At 42.8% G+C, this 23,950-nt stretch overlaps 1 protein-coding gene across 1 annotated transcript in view; it reads left to right on the forward strand.

The window, feature by feature from the left end:
• Window positions 1–23,950, forward strand: part of OPCML (opioid binding protein/cell adhesion molecule like) — a 1,102,163-nt gene that overhangs the window by 830,641 nt on the left and 247,572 nt on the right. The window lies entirely within an intron of this gene.

A 23,950-nucleotide genomic window follows, 5' to 3' on the forward strand; every position in this document is an offset into this window, starting at 1 on the left:
GATTTGCGTTTCTCTAATGATTAGTGATGTTGAGCATCCTTTCATGTGTTTGTTGGCAATCTGTGTATCTTCTTTGGAGAAATGTCTACTTAGGTCTTCTGCCCATTTTTGGATTGGGTTGTTTGTGTTTTTGATACTGAGCTGCATGAGCTGCTTCTTTATTTTTATTGCTCTATGTTCTGAAAGATTCTATCTCATACCTTATTAACTTTGTTTTAATACAACAATATTTTAATTTCCATGGGCTTGTTATTGTTCCTGATGATTAGTTTTTCATAGTATCTTAATTTTATTAGTATAGTATCTTAAATCTTAACTCTCTGAGATTACAAATTAGAGTTGCTTAGAAACATACTTTCTCTTTTATTCCCTGTTTTTTTTCTGAAGCCAGTTCTCTTTATTTATCTTGGCATTTGTGTTTTTTAATTATATTGATTTTCTTTTTGTAATTGTCATATATGCTTAACGGGACGTCCATGGTTATGAGGGAATGGATTGATATTGCAGGATAACAAGAGTGGGTTTTCTCTGCTACTGCAAAGGTAGATTTCTTTCCCATTAGCTTTCTCCACAAAATCCAAAGTTCCAGGTGCTGCATGGGATTAGGCTAATTTACTGGCAGGTCACACATTTGTTAATACAGATATGGAACTGACCTTTAGTGTTAGGACTCCCACTACCAGAACAGGGCAAGCTCCCTGGCAGCTTGTTTAATTTTTTTTAAAGAGAAACAATGTGTTCTATTTGCCGGGCCTAATACCAAGATGCTTGCATTCTGTGTGCACAGGCAAGTGCAGGAGAGGTTCCGGAACCAATTAGCACAATTGCTTTGAGGGTGAAAAATTTACTTTCTCCGTGTTCAGCCCCATTTCTGTCCCTGCCCTCCCTCCATAACTCTGCCTTCAATCCCAAACCACTCTGGAATTCTGCTCCACAAGCTCACACATCTGCCAAATCCCCTGAGGTGTGGCTTCTGCTCCTGTGTTCATCCTTCTCCCTGCTTCCAGGAATGTGTTGACATTCCTGCTCTGCTGATGATCCCTCTCCTATTTTCTTTGATCTTGTGTGACTATTGCTTTTATGTTTTCTTCATTATCATTTTAATGGGGTGTCAGGAAGGAGAAGTAACCAATGCTTGTGCTTAGTGAGATCACCTGGATTCAGAAGCTCCTAGGTCAGGTTCTCCTAGCTTGTCCAAGAGATCGATCCCTCTCATTCTATATGTTATTAAATAAATATGCTCTGGACACAGGTCTTAGAAGTGCTTTTCCCGTGCGTCAACTAAGCCTGGATTCAACCAGTGAAGTTATTCAGCCCCAGCCTGAAAACCTTTCTGCATCTCACTGTCTACTCCAACATAAAGCCCAGTCTTTGTCCGTGACACAAGCTCTTCTCACTCCAAGCCCCCCCTCCACCTTTCCCCGCTTCGACATCCATGGTCCACCTTGAATTGCAAGGTTTCCCAAGACTACGCTTGCCTCCGTGTCTCTGATCATATGCCTAGAACACAGCGACCCTTCCCCACTTCTTCCCACGGCTAACAGGGTCATCCTTCGTGGATCAGGCAGCAAATCATATTTCAGGAAAACCGGCATGACTGCCACACCCAGGAAGGGCAGGCAAAGTGCTCGAGTCTGTGCTTCTGAAGAGCACAGACTCTTTTTCTGTCTGTCTGTCTCTCAATCTCTCTTTTTCTCTACGTTTTTAGATCACTCACCACATTTATTTTAGTCAACTTGTGTGTGTCTGTCATTCCCTAAGCAGGTCAGGTCATGGACTCACTGCATCCGTTGAGGTTGTATTTGGCTGCAAGTAACAAAGCCCAAATACTATATGGCTGAATCAGATTGGAGTTGATTTTTCTCAAAAAAAGATTCTGAGGGTGTGCTTTGTGCAGAGCTAGGCAGAGCCTTTTTTTTTTTTGTCATTAATGTCCCAGATACCATCCTATTTTCCTCTATGCCACCTAGAGTCTATAGTTTTTTACTAACTCTTGTAATTTCCAGGTCTCAAAATGCCTGCTCCAAATCCAACCTTTATCTTCCCTCTAGATCAGAACAAAAGCAAGGAAGGAAGGGGGAGAGTGGTAGCATCTGTGTCTGGAAAGTAGAAATTCATATAAAATTCAGATACATTGAGCAAGAATGCCAGAATTCCTTGGCTGACTTCTATCTACTTCTCATTAGACAGAATTGAGTTATGTGGTCATCTCTGGCTGCCAGCAAGTCTGGGAAGATGAGTGCTTTAGCTAGGCACATCACCAGCTGGGGCAGCACTGGGATTCTCTCAGGAAGAAAGGGGTAAGGATATTAGGAAGCAGTTAGCAGAATCTAGCACAGTGGTTGCTTATTTTTATACCTTCTTTACTTAGCACAGCATCTGGCACGTAGCAGGCACTCATTCAATATTTATAGAAAAAGATGTTGATTTTAAGTCATGGAATGAACCTGGTTCTACAGGAGAGGGAAGTTGAGCTCCGAAGAGCTTAAATGACCTCACAAAAATCCACCGTTATGTGGGGCAGAGCTCTGAGAAGTTCTAGGGAGAAAACGAACCTGACCCTCTAGCATCCTTCTTGCAGGGAGTTCGGCTTGCATTCTAATTTATGAAACTAATATGGCATGATAAGCTAGAATAATGAATCCTCTGGGCTTTCTAGCTTGAATTTAAGATTCTTATTATTGGGTCACAACAATTTCCAGCCAGACGCACATGACTCCTATTTTCACGCTGAAAACATATCACTCAGAGACTACCCTTCGGATATGTCTGGCTCCCTCCCTGCTGGCCTTTCATTATTTCTAGCCCAATAAAAGAGAATGAAATTTCCATTTCTGAAGGAAAATAAAAACAAATTACAGTAAACCTTAACAAGAAGAAGAAGGTGGTGCCCTGTCACCACTCCACTTCCTCAAATGGGTTATTTGATTTTGCTTAATTGTTGGTGAAATTTTCTCAAATTGGCAATTATAATCTGGAGCTGATTGCTTACCCAGGTAATTTACAGATATCTCATTTGGCAAGGATGCTTCATAACACTTCCCATGAAGTATGGTTTCATCATCTTTCAGCTGAATTTTCCTTTTTGTGTATAGTCTTCATTTGGAGGATGTTACTACTTTTGCCCACAGGAAGTTTAGGTGCTAATTCTGTTAGCTGCATGTTTCTGATGAAATCAAGTGGTTGTTTTTTTACAATCTGTTTTAATCATTTAGTGTCCCAGTAGAATTGATTAGGTGTTCCCTGAAGCAAACTGAATAATCAGGTTGAGATAGAAATTTATCAAAATTAGTTGCAGAATAGTAACAATAAGTTACAGTTTTTTGGTCCTGATGAGGGATTTTATGAGGTAACTGCTAGGCTATCTCCCTCTGCCTTCTACTTTTTTAAAAAAATTTTTTTATTTTTATTTTTTTTTTCCGGTACGCGGGCCTCTCACTGTTGTGGCCTCTCCCGTTGCGCAGAGCACAGGCTCCGGACGCGCAGGCTCAGCGGCCACGGCTCACGGGCCCAGCCGCTCCGCGGCATGTGCGATCCTCCCGGACCGGGGCACGAACCCCTGTCCCCTGCATCGGCAGGCGGACTCCCAACCACTGCGCCACCAGGGAAGCCCCCTGCCTTCTCCTTTTAACACAGTTTCCCTACCCACTCTCCTCGTCAACCTCATCTGAAATCAAAGTTTAATTATCCTGATTTGTTCTTGTACTCTGCATTAGGATAGAGTTTATCCAGTAGTCCAGCTGTTTTCAAGATAATTAGTCAAGAATTCAACCTGCTATGAAATAATCCTTCTGGGCAAAGATCTGGGAACTGAGGACATATTCTCCAGGGAAACCAAATCCTCCACCACTTGTGAGAGTCACAGATTTTCTACCTCAAGTCAAACACTGTGAATTGAACTATCAAGTCAAGGGTTTGAATTATAAAGCACAGTTTCCATTGTTGATAAGTATCTGCTTTAGGAAATTTTTATTATTTCCTTTTGGGGGGACCTTTAAAGTCTATGGGAAAAAGTTGATTCAAAGTCAATTTTAATGCAGTAGTCAATGGGCATTTTTGTTTAATTAAAAAACTTAATTCATTTGAGTAGTAGCAGGCATCTTTGTGCATAAATGTTGATGGTGTCTGCCTTGTTTAATAATTCATTCAGCAAACATTCATGGAGCCCCTATTATGAGCCAGCAGCCATCCTAGCCATCTGGAATGAAGTTGTGACTAAGACTTACTGCATTCAGGAAGTTTACAATTTAGGAGGGATGATGTTTCTGTGGTTTCTTTCCTGTAGCAGTGAAAACACTTTTCTCGGGTGAATGGTTTACTAATTTTCTGGTGAGGTGTCCAGCTGGCTCTGGGTCTCAGCCTGAATAGGGGGTGACACGGTCAGGCCCTTTTTAATACATCCTGTGAGTCTCATCCGTCCTCTGGGCTCCATGCTGTAGCTTAGAGGGAACCCAGCCAAGCCCCCAAGACAGCTAATCTTATAGATGCAGGAGATGAGGGGCAGTGAATACTGATCACCAGCACCTAATTACTGCACTCATTTTCTGTAGAGTAACTGTAGTTCTGGACGTGTCCAACCTTCGCCCACCTTCTTGGACAACAACAGCTCCCTCCTTCGGTAGTATCCCAACCAGGGGAAGAGGAGCAAAGTGCGAACGTGATCTTCCTCTTGAACTTCAGGTTCTTGAATTTTCAGGTCTGCTAACATTGCTTGCAGTAAATGATGCTTTTCTTCTGCTGCTTTTGATTGAAGAACACTAGAAATCAGTCGGGGAGCAGGTGCTGCATTGTGTTAGATTAACGCTGATTGAATTCTTACACAGCCAGCTGATTGAAGCACGTGTTCTGCAAGCTTATGATTCTGCCAACGCTAGGTTGCAGCCAGGAGGGTAGTTTGCCATATCATGTCCCTTAATCAACACCCACCAATCCATCAATACCGTCAATGGGAACTGAGATTCCTCGGCCCACTCTGTGCAAGGACACCCTCGGCTGGCCACCAAACACAAAAGTGGGTCTCTGGAGGAAGAGAAGAGTCGGTTTCAAATTCTGTTTCCTTGTCATGCTGAGTAGATGAACATTTAAATCATGAAAATAATCAGATGCTCATCAGACTTGGTAATGACACTGGATGGACATGGGCTTTCTTCTCCGTTTAACAGCATCCAATTTGCTAACAGGATAAAAAAAATCTGAGTTATTGGCACAAAAGGCTTGAAACTCCCCTTGGATGTGCACCGCGGGCTGCCCTGGGATGGTCTGGCCAGCACCAAACGGACGTGGAGGAGATGCTAAATGACCATTACCTGACATTTTCAAAATGCACCTTATGTCAGCTCTGTGACACTTCACAGGCTGTGCTGCTGGGAAAAGAATGGAGTTGGTGGCTGGGAGAAATAACTCAGAGGTGGGCGCGATTGCACAAAGGACTCAGATAATCCTGTGAAAACCAACAGACCGTTTTCGGCGAGGAATCACTTAGTCTTAAATTGGCTCAGAGGGTCCCCAGCAGGCTTATGAGCAGTTCTGGCTGGAGAACAGCTACATGAGGGATAATTACTGGTGAGAAAAATAGCTTCCCGCCATGGAACGCATGCTGGTCCGTCCCTTCCTTCCTTCCTTCCTTCCTTCCTTCCTTCCTTCCTTCCTTCCTTCCTTCCTTCCTTCCTTCCTTCCTTCCTTCCTTCCTTCCTTCCTTCCTTCCTTCCTTCCTTCCTTCCTTCCTTCCTTCCTTCCTTCCTTCCTTCCTTCCTTCCTTCCTTCCTTCCTTCCTTCCTTCCTTCCTTCCTTCCTTCCTTCCTTCCTTCCTTCCTTCCTTCCTTCCTTCCTTCCTTCCTTCCTTCCTTCCTTCCTTCCTTCCTTCCTTCCTTCCTTCCTTCCTTCCTTCCTTCCTTCCTTCCTTCCTTCCTTCCTTCCTTCCTTCCTTCCTTCCTTCCTTCCTTCCTTCCTTCCTTCCTTCCTTCCTTCCTTCCTTCCTTCCCTCCCTCCCTCCCTCCCTCCCTCCTTCCTTCCTTCGTATTTCACATATTCACATGTTCTTCATCAATTATATATTGTGCAGCATATAAAATAACCTTAGCGGTAAAGGATTATTTGTGCCTCAGTTTCCTTATATTTAAATGGGGATTTGATAGCACCTTTCACAGGGTTGCTGTGAGGCTCAAAGGACTAATCTGTGCAGAATGGTGTCTGCCGCCTGGTGAGCCCTGTACAAATGTTCAACCTTATTAGTGCTCTGAAGAGAGGATGGACCAACCTGAGAGGTTCTGTAATGCCGACTCCCCGTGTTGTCTTTGTACAGATGTATCAATACCTCTCCACACGAGGCCTGACGATTTCCTATGGCATCTCCCTCTAAACTAACAGTTGCTCTCCAGCTTTCTTACAGTAGAGACCAGACTCCTGCCGGGCAGGGCTTGAGAGGAAGCTAGACCCATCATCACCCCCATGCCACGGCCCTTGTCTCTCTTTCTCCATGCTGTAGCCCAGAATCCAGCACTGTGCCTGGTATACACACACCTGTGCACACACACACAAGCAAACACGCCATGCACACGCCGTGTTCGAATGAATGACTGAGTAGATCCGTGTGTAACCAGTAGAAGGAGGAAAGAATGGCCTGGTTTACTGCTCACCCCGGTTCTCTCCCTCTGCCTCAAGCACTGGTGCTCAGAGAATAAGGAAGTCAGTCATTCCCCACGGGGATCTCTCTCATTTCTGTCCTCTGACACACCCCTGCAGTGATGCTGTTACACTCAGAGGCATTGAGAGAGCCCAGTGCGTTGTCTAAAGCACTGGTCCTCAAGTTGTGTCCATCATAGCACCAGTATTACTTGGGAACTTGTTGGAAACAGTCCTCAGGCCTCACTCCAGTCCTGCTGATCCAGAAACTCTGGTAGCAGTCTTGTGTTAACATGTCCTCCAGATGACCCTGATGCTCACTGAACCTCGAGAACCACTGGCTTAAGTGGAATCTAACCCCACGTCTTGACTGATATTCTGAGCCCTGGGCCAGTGGGATCCAGTGTTGTTGCCTGGAAGGCCCAGGAAGCGTGCTTGGAAGGCTGCTTCTGTTTATAAACCAGTCACACATCACAGGACACATTCTCTTCTCTCAGCAGTAGGTATGAACACTCCCACGAGTAACTCATTTTCCCTCAAATGTCTCCTGGAGGCACGCTGCAAATTTTAATTCTCCCTTAACTTCTCTATCAAGTTAGCTGAGCAAAAGGAAACTGCCCGCTTCCATTGGGGGAGTGTACATAGCTTCTCTCATGAGATAAACATCCCTTTAAGTGTGAGCAGCTTGCACAAGGCCTCACAGGTAAGTAAGTGGGTGAGCTGAGCTGCACTGTAGGCCTTCTGACCCCACAGACTGTGTTCTCAAATGCTGTGTGATTCTGTTCCTCACGCCTCACGATACCCACTTGCTGCCTTCCAGAATCTGGTGGTTAAATGACATTTCGTGAAATTGAGCCATCTCGGTCACGTAGAGCTGAGAACATTTTCCCCTGAGCTGTCCCTGGCTCTGAGTCTACTTTCGAATGAGGAAAGTTGCACACGTTTGTTTTTCTCTTCCAGTGCCCCTAGCTAGGGAGAGGATCGTAGGTTTGCCTTCTAGAATCACACTTGTATCAATACGAACACGTCTTTGCCCCGCTCTGCAGAACCAAACCATTGCTGTTAACGCCCAGATTTGGACTGTCAGTCATCCACACATCTTTGCTCTTCATAAACGCGTCATTCCAAATCAATGAGGAAAGCAAAGAGGGGTCTGATCCCAAGTGAGAAGCCTCACCACGTAATCCAGTGAAAATCCCAAAGTAACAGTCAAATTACCCTTCACAATTTAAGTGCCTTTATTGAGTGCTTTCTTTGTATATTCTGAAAATAGGCCTAGAAGTGTATTAAAAAGTAATCATGGAGACCTACCTTACTGCAGCCTCAGCATTCATTACGCGTTGTGTATAAACCGTGGGACAACCCAGGAGCTCAGAGAAGAGCCGACTCATTTTACTAACACTTTCTTTTTCAAATGTACGAAAAGGAACTCTTTTTCACGTATCAGATCTATCAGACAATCTGTTCTTTTGCTGAGAATGAAGCCTGGTTGTAATTGATGTAAGGCTCTTCCCTACCAAGTCCATCAAAATAGTGATACTATCATTATATTCAGGCTTCATGAAATATAGTATCGTGTCTTGAAAGAGGTTAAAAAGACAAATTCTAAATTAAAGCCTGTAATTCAAAAGGCCTTGGCGATCATGGCATCTAACCCCCTGATAGTTCAGATTGGATATCTGAGGCCCAGAGAGGCTCTTTGGTCTCCCAAGGGCACACAGCTCATTTGGGCAAAGTCAGGACCATATTATGGCCAACAGTTCAGTGGTCTGGTCTCAATTCATCACTTGCTGCTGGTCAAAGAGGATGAGTAATGAGAAATATGCTTATCCATTCAGCCTTTTTTCGTGGTACAAAAGTTTATGTTGTATCTTTAATGGAGGGTTTTTTTAAGTTTAGATATTAATAAGAGCTATGGAAATAATTATATGATTCCTCAAGAGAAAAGCAATAATGATAATTATTGTCTATGTTCTTTATAGAAAAAGGGCAACGTTTTCAGACTTTTTTAAGGAACCCTCATGAACTTCCCTTCTGCCAAAGAAATAGATGGTAGAATCATCATTTCCCAGATGGGGAAAGTGAACACCAGAATGGTTAAGTGCTTTTGTTTGAATGGCACAGCAAGTTATCTCTAGATTTTTAAAGTCTCTTACAGTGCATTACACATTAAATCACAGAGAACTCAATTTGCAAAGCAAATTAGTAGAATATCTGTTTTCTATCAAACATTTAACTTGAAAAAGTCCGGCCCTCTGCTTTTCAGAGAGTGCGGAAACAGTGGAATGCAAAGGAAAGCGACTGATGTAAATTAGACGGAAGATATTGCAAGAACCAAATCACTTTCTAAACACTTGGTACTTAGTGCTTCACTTTGGAAGTTGATTTTGTGACAAACAGGAGAGTTGCTTTCCGATGGAAAACACTATGCTATGACATAAAATGGTGAGATTAAGATGGGGAAGCTGATTTAAATATGAGTTTGACTTTTAATTCCCTGAGCAGTTGAGAGATTAAAAAGAGAAGAATAGAAAAGAAAGGGATTTAAATAATTAGTTTTTTATGCCGAAGAAAGGGTGTGATTTAAGTTTTGCAGAAGAACATAGGATTTGTGTCAGGAATCTCAAATCGCAAATCAGTGCGACGGTACTTCTTGCTATCGAGATTAAAAACAGTATCTATATATGTAGCTTAAGGCAGAGCAGTTTGTAAGAACTACAGATTTTGAGAAATAGAAGCCTAAGCCTTTAGCAGAGCGTTCAAATCAACGTAATGCTTAGTATGGCAAAGCTGGCCTTAATGGAATAAATCTAAATCCAGAAAAATTGGTCTCACAGTGAGGGGGGGAAATTCTTAACAGTGATACATATAAGACAATAAAATAATTTCCTAAGGAAATTGTTATTCTTCCTATTATTCAGTGTTTATCAAGTGTCTACAACTTTTGCAGAAGACCCTACTTAAAATAGAATTAGTCACAGTCTCTGCCCAATGAACCCACAATATTTGTGTGATTGTTGAACCTAAATTATAGGCTTCAGCTAGCTAAAAATATCTTGGGGGACAACTTAGTAGTGTTAAAAAAAAATACACCCAGTATCCGGGATGGGTATCTTGAGTATTCAGCAAACCTGCATGTAGGTCTGATTTCCACAGGCTTTTGCCTTTGATCTCCTTCAAGAAGAAGTGTTTCCTTCTGAGATGAGGTTTCCGTGGGAAGGAAACGTTTCTGATGGACCTGTGGGTGATGTGTCCAGGTTGGTGTCCTAAACATAAATAGGAGAGAATAAAATATACAGTGAAACAAATATAAACTGGTAACGGTCTCAGAAATTTAGGATAAATGGACAACTTAAATAACCTTGGGACACTGGGGAAGAGCAATGGGAAATGCTGCTCCTGGAGTGTTTTGCATAGCAAAGGAATTGGAATAGTAAGAGGTATCTACATTTTCGTTCTAGAGAATTCCTGTGCTGGCCATAGACTGAAACTCTCTGTATAAAGAGTTTGGTGTCTGCAACAACTTCACAGCTGGAGTAGGGGTTGTAGCAGTGGAGGACTATTTGTTCAGTGAAGTCCATGAGATCCCATCATTGCAAAGTTAACATGGAGTCAGTTTCTATAGCCTATAGTGTGTTTTTCTCCACCTTCCTCAGCAGTTCTTTGGGTGAGGACAGATCAGACCTTCTCCGGCTGAGAAAGCCTGGCAGATCACTGCTAAAACTCCATTTTCCAGTGCAAGGCATTGAGAGTTCTGTCATTTTCAGTGTTGTTGTATTTGGAGCTGCCTTGTTCCCCAAAGGCAAGTTGCACAGTCTGAGTTAGAATTGATGATCTGCACACATCTGCTTCAGGGAACCTGGGGCCAACACCTGAAGGACAGCCTGATGCTGATCGACTGGAAATAGACCAGAAGGTTTGGAGAGAGATCACAGATGGGCCAGGATAAAGGAATGGACTGCTCTATAGGTTAGGTAGCTGATAAAATGACGCCAGGCGGGAACGGGCCTTCAGTGACCGTGCCCCGTGCCCAAGATTCAAAATAAATACCAACTAGAACAATGAGAGGGGCCCAAAGGAAGTTGCTAAGCTCCTTTTGGGATCCCTTGTATAAAACCCAAAGATGCACCCTGCAGATGCCATGGAACCCAGGGCTAATTTAATGACTTACATTGTTTAAAAAGGATTAGCAAAACCTCCCGTTTCGATGGTCTGTTCCTAATTTGCATCTTTAACGAGGTGGGATCCAAGCCAGGTTCTGTCCCTTCGTGTTTATTTTGTAGGACTGTGTTTATTTCTGATAATTACAAATAAATCTTCCTTCCTTTTCTGAAACTGACTGAATAAAAGATGTTGGGAGTATCTTAACTCCATGGCTAGAATAATTATCAAAACAGAGAGAAGTAAAATCCAATTATAACTCCTTCAAAAATATAATTAATGTTTTCTTCCCAAAGAGAATGGTTGCCACATTTCATTTTGAAGCATTTGTCTTCTTTGTAACTTCTTGCAGCTTGTTTAAGAGAAACTTACACCACAGGGAGCAGTGACTCCAAACCAGGAGGTCCTGACTGGTGTGTCATGAAAGATGATGGAACCAAGGAAATGTAGGTCAGAAAGACCTAAAGCCTAGACTTGAAATTTGATAAGGAAGTTTTCTGATTTATCTTCAAAGAGCTCAGAAAACCAAAGCAAAACTCTCAAAGTTGACTAATTCTAAAGGTTTGTCAAAGAAGCAAGGGAGAGATGTCAAATGTATTTCACTGACACCATTCAGAAGTAGTAAAGAGCCATTTCAATGACCACAGAAGCTGAAAGGGGAAACCTGCTTCTCATCTGTTCCCGTGGACTCCTATACGGGGGTGGCAGGACCAGGTGAAACCTCACTGGGAGGGTTTTGGGAACAAGTGTCACCCCAAAGCACTCATTTTAAAGTTCCATTGAGAATAGGTGACTCAATCAGATTTGGGCATTAATCCTGGTATAGAACTAAAAATAACCCCATATAAGCAATTATTAGGAACGTAAGTTAATTATCTTTTGCTAGGATAAGACAGACTAAATAAGAGAGTTATTATTGAGTACGGGCGAGGCTATGGCTCTTAAATACTTATTATTTGAACCAATCTTGAGACCAAACTTAGTTTTTCCCTATTGCTTTAAGACGAATGAGAAATTCAAGTGAAGAAAATCAACCCGAGGGAGGCATTCATCATCCTATACGAGTGACCACAAAGTTATTTATTTGTCTGTCTGTTGGCAGGTTTTGAGAAAATACATACTAACAGCAAAGCGCCACAAGAGCAGAGATTTCTGCCCATTTTTCCTTTGGTGATCCTCTGTGCATACATGGTATGTAGTACATAGTAGGTGCTCAAAAAATATCTGTTGAATTAATGAATCCATTGCTTTTATAAATATAATCTTTATTTTTGTAACAGCACTAGGGTTTCATTTTTCTATTGAGGTAGAAAAATATGAATTAAAGTCCATGGAAGCCAAAGAGGAAATTTAATTAGGTTGAATATCTTTGTCCCCTATGGAAATGGCTTTATATTCTTGTGTGTCAATGTATTTTGCTTTATATTAAAGTTATGAGATGTAATATGAATTAGGGATAAAAGCATGAGTTTTCTAGTCAAACCAGCTCTACCACTTACTAACTGTATGACCTGGGCAACACATCTGACGGTTCAGAGACTCTATTATTCTGTCACATGGGAATCATGTCACCTGTCTCATAGATGTTGAGAGAAAAGAAGTAAAGGATCCGAACGCTGTGTCTGGCATATACATACTAAACAAATAATGACGGTAGCTACCTTGATTTTTATTATCATCAGTATTAAGCAGCTGGTCTCCCCCCCCTAGTTTATAAATTCATTAAAAGACAGGTTCGGTAAGTTCTTTATTTTCAGTCTCTCAGCTCACAGGTCATTGCTCTGCATTCTACAGCTACTGAACACGTATTTATTTACAAAAGTGGTTTTTAAAAATAGAGATAAACAGCATTGAATTAGTTGCACTTTAATTAAAGTTGATGAAAATATAATGGTACAGATGAACCTGTTTCCAGGGCAGGAATAGAGACACAGAGGTAGAGAACGGACATGTGGACACGAGGTGGAAAGGGGAGGGTAGGATGAATTGGGAGATTAGGATTGACATAAATACACTACCCTGTGTAAAACAGATAGCTAGTGGGACCCTGCTCTAAAGCGCAGGGAGCTCAGCTCTGTGCTCTGTGGTGACCTAGATGGGTGGCAGGTGGAGGGGGTGGGGAGGGAGGTCCAAGAGGGAGGGGATATATGTATACATAGAGCTGATTCACTTCGTTGTACAGCAGAAACTAACACGACATTGTAAAGCAACTATGCTCCAATAGAAAAATAAAATTAAAAAATAGAGTATTGAAAAGGGTTAGTGCTAGTATGAAATTAGAGACACACGTTCAGAAAGGAACAACTCAGGAAGGCAAATTATGAAGGACCAGTAAATAGTGTCCAGAGGCACAGACAGTTTAGGCTGAGAGCGGCCTTTGATTAACTGTGACACCATCACATCCTTTCAAGACAGTGACCCCCCAGGACCCCTCAGAGATCTGCTTCGTGTTTTCACAGGGACAGCTAGGCAGCCAGAGCCACGAACTGGCACAAACGTGTTGAATATCACTCTGGGAGACCGATGCTGTGTTCTGTTTCCTAAAGATGGGACGAGAATGACAGGGACATCGGGCCACAGTAATAAGCAAATTGGATTCATGAGTTATGGCTCCCACACCTCTTTTGCAGACTCCTCATTTTATCCTCACAACAGTCCAAGGTGGAGTCATCACGATTTTAAGGGTGAGGAAGTTGAGGTTCGAAGTTAATTCAGTCACCCTGAGTGGTGCGCCCGGTGAGTAGCAGGCCCTGCACTGGATACCAGGTTCTGTGACTCTGAATGGCCTGCTTTTCCCAGTATAGACTGTGTTTCAGGAGATACGGGCTCTCCTCAGCTTTAAAGAGCAGTCAGACTTCTCTTTCTAAGACAATAGCAGACCTATCAACTTGTATTTTTCTTACAAGTCGTGCAATTGAAGCATAGCATCATGTCAACAGAAACTCCTCAGCTACTTAGCTCTAAGTTGTTTGTTAAACTGATTAGAACATCCTGTCCAGAACCAGAAGAAATGTTTGAGGCTCAGCTCTCCTGAGTGAACTTGAAGGCATCGTTTTTCCTCTGCTCCCCAGTGTGTAGGATGGGGAACCTCTGAGGATGGTGTAGGTCAGTGAGGAGTGGAAGAGGTGAGTGGCCTCCACGTGCCAGGGAAGGACACCTTCAGGGCACAGTGGGAAAGAGGTCCCCTCGTCCTGAGGGCCTTGGAAAAGAAATTAGCATCTAACATTCATTTGCTGTATCCATAAGGGGAAGAAGGTCTCGCTGGGGAGAGATCAGCTTTTCCTTTTACTTACGGCCCATTTAGGTCCGCTCCGTAGGTCCCGTCCCAGAAAGCTCCCTTCTCCTCTGGTTTCTCTCGAGGAAGGATAACTGCCTTCTCGGCACTGTCCGTGGCTCTGTGAGCAGGCCCGCATAGACCGGCCTTGGCTCAGGACACTTCCTCCATGTGCAGGTGCTGGTGCTTAATTATATCCCAAAGCTGATTGCTTTCACTTAACCAGTATTTTAAAGAGGCTGGCCATTTTTATACCTCACAAATGTGAAAAAAGGGAGGAAAATTTTTTTTTTTTTAAAGATATGTGATGAACTCTACACGAGACGCTGGGTTCTCCTCCTGGCCACTTGCTCTGTGTAGCGTGAGCTCCTGTGGTCTCTGCTGTTCCGTTAGTGATTCTGTCAGCTCGGGTAGGAAGCATCACCAGAGGATGAGATTTTGGGGGCAAGTCCTTCAACATCAAAACTTGATGGACCATCCTTCAGCCTCTCTTCGGGTTGCCTTGTCCTTCGGGCTTGGGAAGGACCTGCTGACTGCCTTGCCTTTCTGGCAGTGGAATCCCGATAGTTTGGGAGATTATTTAGTAGAATCGTGGGTCACCTACGGTCACTGGCACCAGGCTGGCTTTGTGCTGGCCTGAGAGCAGGGGCCGCAGGGCCTGGAGAAGGAGGAAGCAGAGTGCGTGCGAGAGAAAGCAGGCCGTCTCTGCTGCTGAATCCTCCACGTCCACGTCCGGGAAGCTTGTCAATATCTTTAAGGAAGCTGGGCACGCCTGCCAGAGTGATTCAGGTAGGGGCCTGGCTAACAGTCCCCCAGAGCTGATGCGGGCCACCTTCTCTCCTGGAATATCAAGAGCCTATCAGCCGTGCTATCTGTATTGTTGACACTAAGTAAAATAATTCCTTGGAAAACTTGAAAATTAACATTTAAGAATGAAGAATCGTTACAATTAGAGCAGAGGTAGTGCGGCCGCTGCTGCCCCCAGCTCCATCCTTCATACATCTTCTCACCTAAATGCACTTGGAGCCACAGCCCTTGTCTCTTTAAGGCTCCTAAACCTGAAATTGTTATCCTTTGGCCCCAAGGGAGATGCATCAGGCCTGTCTTTATATGGGGAAAGGGAGCAGCTGCCTAGACGGTAGGGTGTTTTTTTAGCACCTCGACAAGGGGCTGATTTCTCCTCCTACTTGGGAGGAAATCCCCCCGTTAGTAACATTCTTTTACACTAGGTAATGCTGATAATTGCCCAGACAAATCATGACTGGAATATACAGGTTCTCTGGGAGGAGGCGGGTTAATGAGAGAGCCCCATGCTAGAGTGGGCATTAGCTTGGATTGGGGTCATTGGAGGATTTGCAACCCAGCCCTAGGAGGATGGGTGAGAGGCGTGTCCACTGCGCGATGCCTTGACCGTGGCCATTCAGCTCCAGGGATAAAGCAGAGTGGTTCACAGCACTCCAAATTTACCATGGATGGCTTTGAGATTGTAGCCCATAGACCCAGCACATTCTGTAATTACACATGGGTTTACACAGCATTTTGAATCCACAAAAGAAAAGAAAAATTGGAAAAACTGGAATTTCAGATAAACTCTACTGTCATGTCTACTAAAATAATCTTCCTCCGAGGATGTGTCCCCTCCCCCTGCCCTCCCCCGCCCGCCTGCACCTCCACCGCATCCCCAGACAGTTCCCTGGGGTAAGACTCTTACATGTTCACGAGCACAGCATGGATTCTGATTACCTAAAGATCAAATTTCTTTTTTTTAACATCTTTATTGGAGTATAATTGTTTTACAATGGTGTGTTAGTTTCTGCTGTACAATGAAGTGAATCAGCTATACATATACGTACATCCCCATATCTCCTCCCTCTTGCGTCTCCCTCCCTCCTTCCCTATCCCACCCCTCTAGGTGGTCACAAAGCACAGAGCTGATCTCCCTGTGCTATGCGGCTGCTTCCCACTAGCTAGCTATTTTACATTTGGTAGTGTATATATGTCCATATATACACTACCACTCTCTCACCTAAAGATCAAATTTAAAAAGCAATGAAGATATATCTCTTTCAGTAATCCCTCCTTCATGGTTTAAGCATTGCCCCCCTTTTTAAATAACAGCTTTATTGAGATACAGTCCACACACCATGCAGTTCACCCATTTAAAATGTACACATTAATGCTTTTCAGTGTATTTACAGAATTAAGCAACTACCTCCACAATCAATTTTAGAACATTTTCATCACCCCAAAATCAATGCCATACCTATTAGCAGACATTCCACCTGTCTCCCTAACCTTCCCTCCCAACTCTAGGCAGCTAATGTCTGTCTCTGTAGATTTGCCTATTGTGGACATTTTATGTAAATGAAGTTATACAATAAGCGAGCTTTAGAGACTGGCTTCTTTCAATTAGAACTTTCCCTTAATTTTCAAGGTTCGTTTGTGTTAGAGCAGGTGCCAGAACTTCATTCTTTTTTATTGCTGAATGATATGCATCGTATCATATCTAATGGACATTTAGGCTGTTTCTACTTTTTCTCTATGATGAAGAATGCTGCATGAACATTCCTGTACAGGGTTCCGTGTGGAAAGACGTTTGCATTTCTCTTGGGTGTATACCTAGTGGAATTGCTGGGTCATACGTTAACTCACGTTTAACCTTCTGAGAAGCTGCCACGCTGTTTCCCAAAGCAGCTGCCTCATTTTACATCCCCACCAGCGGTGCATGAGGGCTCCAGCTTCTCCACATCCTCGCCAGCACTAGTTATTTTCTTTTTCCTTTTTCTTTTTTTAAAATTATAGCCAACGTAGGGGGTATAAAGTAATATCTCATTATGGTTTTGATTTGCATTTATTTAATGTCTAATGATGCCCAGCTTCTTTTCACGTGCCTATTGGCTATTAGTATATCTTCTTTGGAGAAATGTCTCTTCAGATAATTTTTTAAATTGAGTTGTTTGTCTTTACATATTCTGGAAGCAAGTCACTTATCAGATATAAGATTTGAAAATATCTTCTCGTATTCTGTGGACTTTCTTTTGCCTTTCTTGATTGTGTTCTTTAAAGTACAAAAGTTTTTAATTCTGATGCAGTCCAGTTTATCTTTTTGTTGTTGCTGTTGTTTGTGCTTTCAATGTCATGTCTAAGAAACCATTACCTATTCCAAGGTCACAAAATTTTACACCTGTGTTTTCTTCTAAGCATTTTATAACATTAACTCGTATTTAAGTATTTGATTCATTTTGAGTTAATTTTTATGTTTGGTGTGAGGCAGAGGCCCAGCTTTATTCAGTTGCATGAGGATGTCCAGTTGTTCCAGCATCATTTGTTGAAATGACTCTTCTTTTCCCATTCAGTTGTCTTGGTATTCTTGTCAAAAATCGACTGATTTTTGAGCTGATTTCTGACTTCTCAATTCTATTGCATTTAGCTATATATTTATCCCTATGCCAGTATTGCACTGTCTTGACTATCATAGCTTTGTAGGAAGTTTTGAAATTGGTAAGTGTGAGTCCTCAAACCTTTTTCTCCTCTTTTCAAGATATTTTGGCTATTTGGGGTCCCTTGAATTTCCATGTGAACTTAAGGACTGGCTTGTCAATTTCTGCAAAGAGCCCAGCTGGAATTTTGATAGGGATTTAATTGAATCTGTAGATCAATTTGGAGAATATTACCATCTTAACGGTATTAAATCTTCTAATCCATGAACATTGGCTTTTTTTTTTTTCTATTTATTTAGGTCTTCTTTAACTTCTTTCAACAACATTTTAGTTTGTGGAGTATAAGTTTCACACTTCTTTTGTTAAATTTAGTTTAGAGTATTTTATTCTTTTTGGTGCTATTGTAAATAGAATTGTTTTCTTAATTTCCTGTTTAGATTTTTTATTATTAGTGTATAGAAATGCAATTGATTTTTCTATATTGACCTTGTACCCTGAAATCTGGCTGAACTTTATTCATTCTAATTGTTTTTTAGTGGATTCCTTAGAACTGTCTATGTACAAGGTCTCGTCATCTCTAGAGAGATAGTTTTAATTCTTCCTTTCCTCCTTTCCAATCTGGATGCATTTTATATCATTTTCTTGCATAATTGCCCTGGTGACAACCTTCAGTGTTGAAGAGAACTACTGAAGCATCCATTTTAGCCATAATGCACTTAACTGTACAACTAAACTTAGTACTGGGGGTGAGGGTGTAATTCGAGGTATACATTATACACATGTGGTTTGTGTGTGTGTGTGTGTACCACCAAGCTTTTTGTAAATCGTCAGGGTGAAATCTTCTATGTAGGTAGCTAAGTTTGTGTCTTGTCTACATATATGCTAGAGCGTTGACATAAAGCACATGTACGTGCTGTCATATTTCTAGTAATGGCAAAAATTAAACCACTGAGCTGTACCTGCTAGTCTTGTCCTAATGTGACTCACCTTCCAAGTTTCAGCTCTCTTCTTGGAGAGGGTTGTTTGTAACCACACATAGGAATGGATAGATTAAAAATAGATTATATAAAAGTAGATTATATAAAATTATTATATAAAGTAGATTATATAAAGCCCAACCTCAAAATGAGATAACTTAGAGCGAATAATACAATTTTCTTCATCTTCTTGAAGGATTACCATGGGGGAAAAGCACTGGATTTATCTGTGTTCCAAGGGGAAGAGCTAGTACCAGTGGGTGGACTTTACTTTTTTTTTTTTTTTTTTTTCGGCCGCACAGCCATCTTGCAGGATCTTAGTTCCCTGACCAGGGATCAGACCCACACCCTCAGGAGTGAAAGCGCAGAGTCCTAACCACTGGACCACCAGGGAATTCCCCGTACCAGTGGGCACGCTTTAAAGGTAGACTGCAATTCAGCGTAAGAAGTTCTTACAAAAACCCAACTACTCCACGTTAGAGCAAACTTCTTGTTGGTTTAATAACTACTTTTCGTATGCTTCCCAAATCATCTATAGAAAGTAAAAAATTTTACTCAGAAGTATTATGATCTTAAGAATTTATTAAACTCTAATGAAAAAAGCAGCCATTATCACCCCCTCCAAGTTACCAAAAGGTGTCTTTGAAAGTGATTTAACTTTATAAGGTGACCCCACCTTGGGTCTCTCGAAGAGTACACATGGATTTGGGGTGACATTTCCTCTTTGTCAAGAGATCAGCAACTCGAACTGGCCTATTTTCCATTTAAACAACACAAAGCACAGTAAATCTGATTATTCACTGGGGCCATCCCCCTGCCAAAAAAGTTCAGCCCTGACCGATGATGCCAGGTTTCCTCCCAAACCATCTGCCAGGCCTGGTTTAGCTTCCTGCAAATTCTAATACTTCCTGTTTCAGGTGCTTTTGAGTTTCTGCTCTTTCCACACCCTAGACAGCCCTTCCACCCACGTGGAAATCACAAGCCTCTCTAAGCCATCTCTGTCTTTTCTCTCCCTCTCTGCTCTGACACGAAGGTTTCTCTTTTGGATTTGCAACAATAAAATTTCTTCAGAGGTGAATGCAGTGCCTTGAGGAGAATGTTAATGTACATTTGCCTTTGTTCTTAATTAGATTCCTTCAGGAGAAAACCTCTTGCCCTGGTTTATTATCTAGCTTTGTAAGAGCTTGTCTGCTTTATCTAAACACTTTGAAGAAGTGTTTTCCCCCTTATACCGCCTGTATGCTTACAATATAGATTTTCATAATACTGGTCAATTGGAAAAGGGTAGAATGTGGGCAGTGCAGATAAAGGAATGCTTTAGGGTAAATTGCTAATGATTGAGAGAGAGAGAGAGAGAGAGAGAGGAGGGAAGCTGGGGAGGGAGGGAAGGAGAGGAGTGGGGAGGAAGGAAGAGGGAGGGAAGCTTTACCAAACTGCAGAGACCACTACCCTTGGGGTCTTGCCCTATCTAGTTACTATTCAGTGTTTGGCCCCAATTCAGCTTCTGGGAAAATTTAAGATTGCTGTTTTGACAAGTCATCACAAGATGAGAAAATACAGGTGGAAAAATTCTCCCTGTGGAGTTCTAAATAGTTGGTGACAAATGTCCCTTCCTATCTGAAGCCCAGGTCCCAATAACCAATGGCCACAGCCAAATGTGATTTTCCTGGGAAACCCTGAGGACCCCCGCCCCCTTGTAAGACAGGGCTCCCCTGCTTTCCCCTCACCTCCGTCAGAGCATGCATGGAGCTGGTAATCCTGGATTTAGTGGATTAGCTGAATATTGGCTCTTGTTCAAGAGGGGCATCTAGAACTCCGGTTCGTGATTCCTGCTGTTGGCAAAGTACTCTCGGTTGGTATCTTTCCTGGGTTTTAAGATCCGTTATATGGACGTTTTCAGACATCCAAGGGCCCACCCGCCCCCATCTCTCTTTGCTCTTTTTTTCTGACTATGTGCTCTACTTTTTCATCATCATCATCATCCATTCCCATGTTTGGTTTTGTTCTATTTTCTTCATGAGCCTCAGTTCTGAGGCCTGTCCCCGTTCTCTAAGGTCAAGCCAAACATGTGAGCAGACAGTTAACTGTCCCGCATGTAGGGAAGGACAGCACTGCTCACCAGGAAAGAGGGGCGAGTGTGTTGTGCAAAACGTCATATTTAAGGTGAATAACATCAACCTTATTGCCAGTGGATGTGAATGATTAGAAGTAGCAACATGAAAGTGACTTTGTTCTATTTTCTTCATGAGCCTCAGTTCTGAGGCCTGTCCCCGTTCTCTAAGGTCAAGCCAAACATGTGAGCAGACAGTTAACTGTCCCGCATGTAGGGAAGGACAGCACCGCTCACCAGGAAAGAGGGGCGAGTGTGTTGTGCAAAACGTCATATTTAAGGTGAATAACGTCAACCTTATTGCCAGTGGATGTGAATGATTAGAAGTAGCAACATGAAAATGACAGTTAGGACTTTTTATTTTTTTAAACTTGACAAGTACAGGCCTAGAAAGAACAAAAATCTCCTGTTTCTCGAAGGGGTGAAATCTAAGGCCCCGGGCTCTCTCATTCCCGTGTTTGTTTGCTCAGGCAAACACGTGATGGTAAGACCCCCGGTGAGGGTTTTCAGAATGTCGCAGTGGGTTTCATCCTGAGCGTGAACAATGACAGTGAAACCTAGCGGGAGGCAGTGAGGACCGAGCTAAGTGTGCTGTCCCTTCGGGCCCACCTTTAGTGCAGCAGGATCAGGCGCAGGGAACGTGTGGGGGCGGGGGGGTCGTGGAGGGGCTTCCCTGGTTTGGAAGCAAATCTCACTGTCTTCTTTACCTCCTGAGGACATGGCAGAAGCCAAGTGGAGGTCCCGCTGAGCTCCTCAGGTTGCGTAAGTGACTTGGAGCTACAATAAAATAACAAATATGCTAGAAACAGCCTCCGCTTTACAGGGAGCTGCACACACACAGAGCAGAGGGGGGCGGTGCCAATGTCTATTTGAGCCTCTTCTTTCCAAGACCACCCCCCACAGCCACTTCGGTCTTTAATGAGGGGAGGGAATGGGTCTTTGGAAACGCTCGAGTTTGAGTATTTATAGGCACCCAGATGCACCAGCTGTCTCTCTTACGTATTACTGCCCTGATTCTTCAGTGCACAAGATGAATAATTTACCCAAAAGCACACGTAAGTATCTCTATATTATTCATTACAATGAACTGAGACAGTTCATTATAACTTATCCAGACTCGGCTTGCTCTCCCACAGTTAATTTGGGTGGAAGGAGCCTCTTCCTCCTGGACATGTGGCCTAACCAGGGCTTGCGCTGGTTGAGGTACATGTGGGAAAAGGAGATGGGGAGTCCCAGACGGACAGACGGACAGCAAGGACAGTGTAGAGTCAAGTGCTAAGAGCACCGGCAGCAGGTCTGTTGGGTGCCAGGTAACGAAGTATTAGAAAGGAATCGTCAAAGGGTAACAGGAATTGGTAGTCAATGTGCTCAGAAAGTGCGTGATTATTTTCAATATTCACCTGCACAGAGCACAATTAAGAAGGCACAAACATCCGCTGAAATGTATGAATTATACATTTTCAGCCAAGCTAAAGGTTTATTCTTTCTTTCTCTTTTTCTTTCTTTTTTAATCTTTTCTTTCCTTCCTTCCATCTGTCTCTCTCTCTCTCTCTCTCTCTCTCTCTCTCTCTCTCCGCCCCCCCACTCCTTTCTTACTCTGTCCATTTATTTCTTTAAAATGCATGATTCAGTACTCTGTAATGGCCTATATGGGAAAAGAATCTAAAAAAAAAAAAAACGAATGGATGGATGTATATATATAACTGATTCACTTTGCTGTACACCTGAGGCTAACACAACACTGTAAATCAACTATACTCCAATAAGACTTTTTAAAATGTTTTTTAAAAGTTAAATGCATGATAAGGAAACCCAGCCTTCCCATGTTATGATGAATAATTCGGTTTTCATGGTGTGTCTTCTCAAACCTCTCAGTGACAAGTTCTATGAGAAGATCACCTCTGATCAGAGCCACACATGCTCAGCCTCACGCTGGGAGTACTGACCGGTATCGTCATGTTTCTGCCCTCACTCAAGCGCAATGAGATGGGGAGAGCTGGAGAAACGCAGGCTTCCAGGCAGACTTCCTGTTCCTTGGTCCCCCCAGGAGACGGAGAATCCAGGAGCAGGGAAAGCCCTGTCCTCTCAGACACAGGTGGCCAGGACTGCAGATGACATAAATCAAAAGTAGCAACTCCCTGGGCTGAAGTGGAAACGTTTGCAAAAGTTACCCTGTGACTTTCTTGCCTCCAGGGAATCTCCCCCTCTGGGCCTCATGACCCAAGGACAGTTTTCCCTGCCTTCTATTTTATTTTTTTAAGGGGAGATAGTTTGCATAATCTATGTAAAATAAGCCGCTATTCTGGAAAAGATGATTGGCTTATTAAAAATATATAACGTATATTTTTAAACAGGTCAGGTTGACATTCTGCAGGAGCAGTGCTTGTAGGAGCTGGGGAGCATTCCTGCAAGTATCACTTCCCAACCCTCCTCCTCCATCTGTCTCTGCCCATCTGTCTGCTTAATGAGGGCTTTATTTTTAAAACTCAGATAAGGGACTTCCCTGGTGGTCCAGTGGTTAAGAATCCGCCTTCCAGTGCAGGGGATGCGGGTTCGATCCCTGGTCAGGGAACTAAGATCCCACATACCGCGGGCCAACTAAGCCTGTGTGCCACAACCGGAGAACCTGTGTGCTGCAACTACAGAGCCCACGCGCTCTGGAACCTGCATTCCACAATTAGAGAGAAGCCTGCTCACCGCAATGAAGGATCCCCCGTGCTGCAACTAAGACCCAAAGCAGCCAAAAATAAATAAATAAATATTTTTTAAAAATAAATAAATAAATAAAATTCAGATAAGGTTTAGTTCAGTTGTGTAGTCTGTTCCGGGTGGGGCACAGGAAGAATCAAACCGATTTATCGGCCTCCGAATCTCCCATGAAGCCATGATCATGGGAACACACACAATCTCTATTCCAAACTGGAGACAGCGTGGTCTACGGGTTGGATCCACCAAAAGGTGGATTCCCTACTTAATTTTCCAAACTTTGTAACTGATATATGCACACATGGGTAAATGAGCACGAAGGGAAGGTCAACATTATTATAATGTTTGGGTTATCATTATTGTTTAGTTTTGGATAATTACAGAAATATGATAGCAAACATTTATTGACTATTGACTGTGCTCTCAGATTTTGATGATAATAGTATTAAAAGTATTATTTGTTCAATAATCACCACAGTCTATGATTTTTTAAAAATTTAATTTAACTTATTTTTTTATACAGCAGGTTCTTATTAGTCATCCATTTTATGCACATCAGTGTATACATGTCAATCACAATCACACAATTCATCACACCACCACCACCCTCTCCCCCCACCGCTTTCCCCCCTTGGTGTCCATACGTTTGTTCTCTACATCT

This window comes from Physeter macrocephalus, chromosome 16, assembly GCF_002837175.3.
Source record: "Physeter macrocephalus isolate SW-GA chromosome 16, ASM283717v5, whole genome shotgun sequence".
NCBI classification, from domain to species: Eukaryota; Metazoa; Chordata; class Mammalia; order Artiodactyla; family Physeteridae; genus Physeter; species Physeter macrocephalus.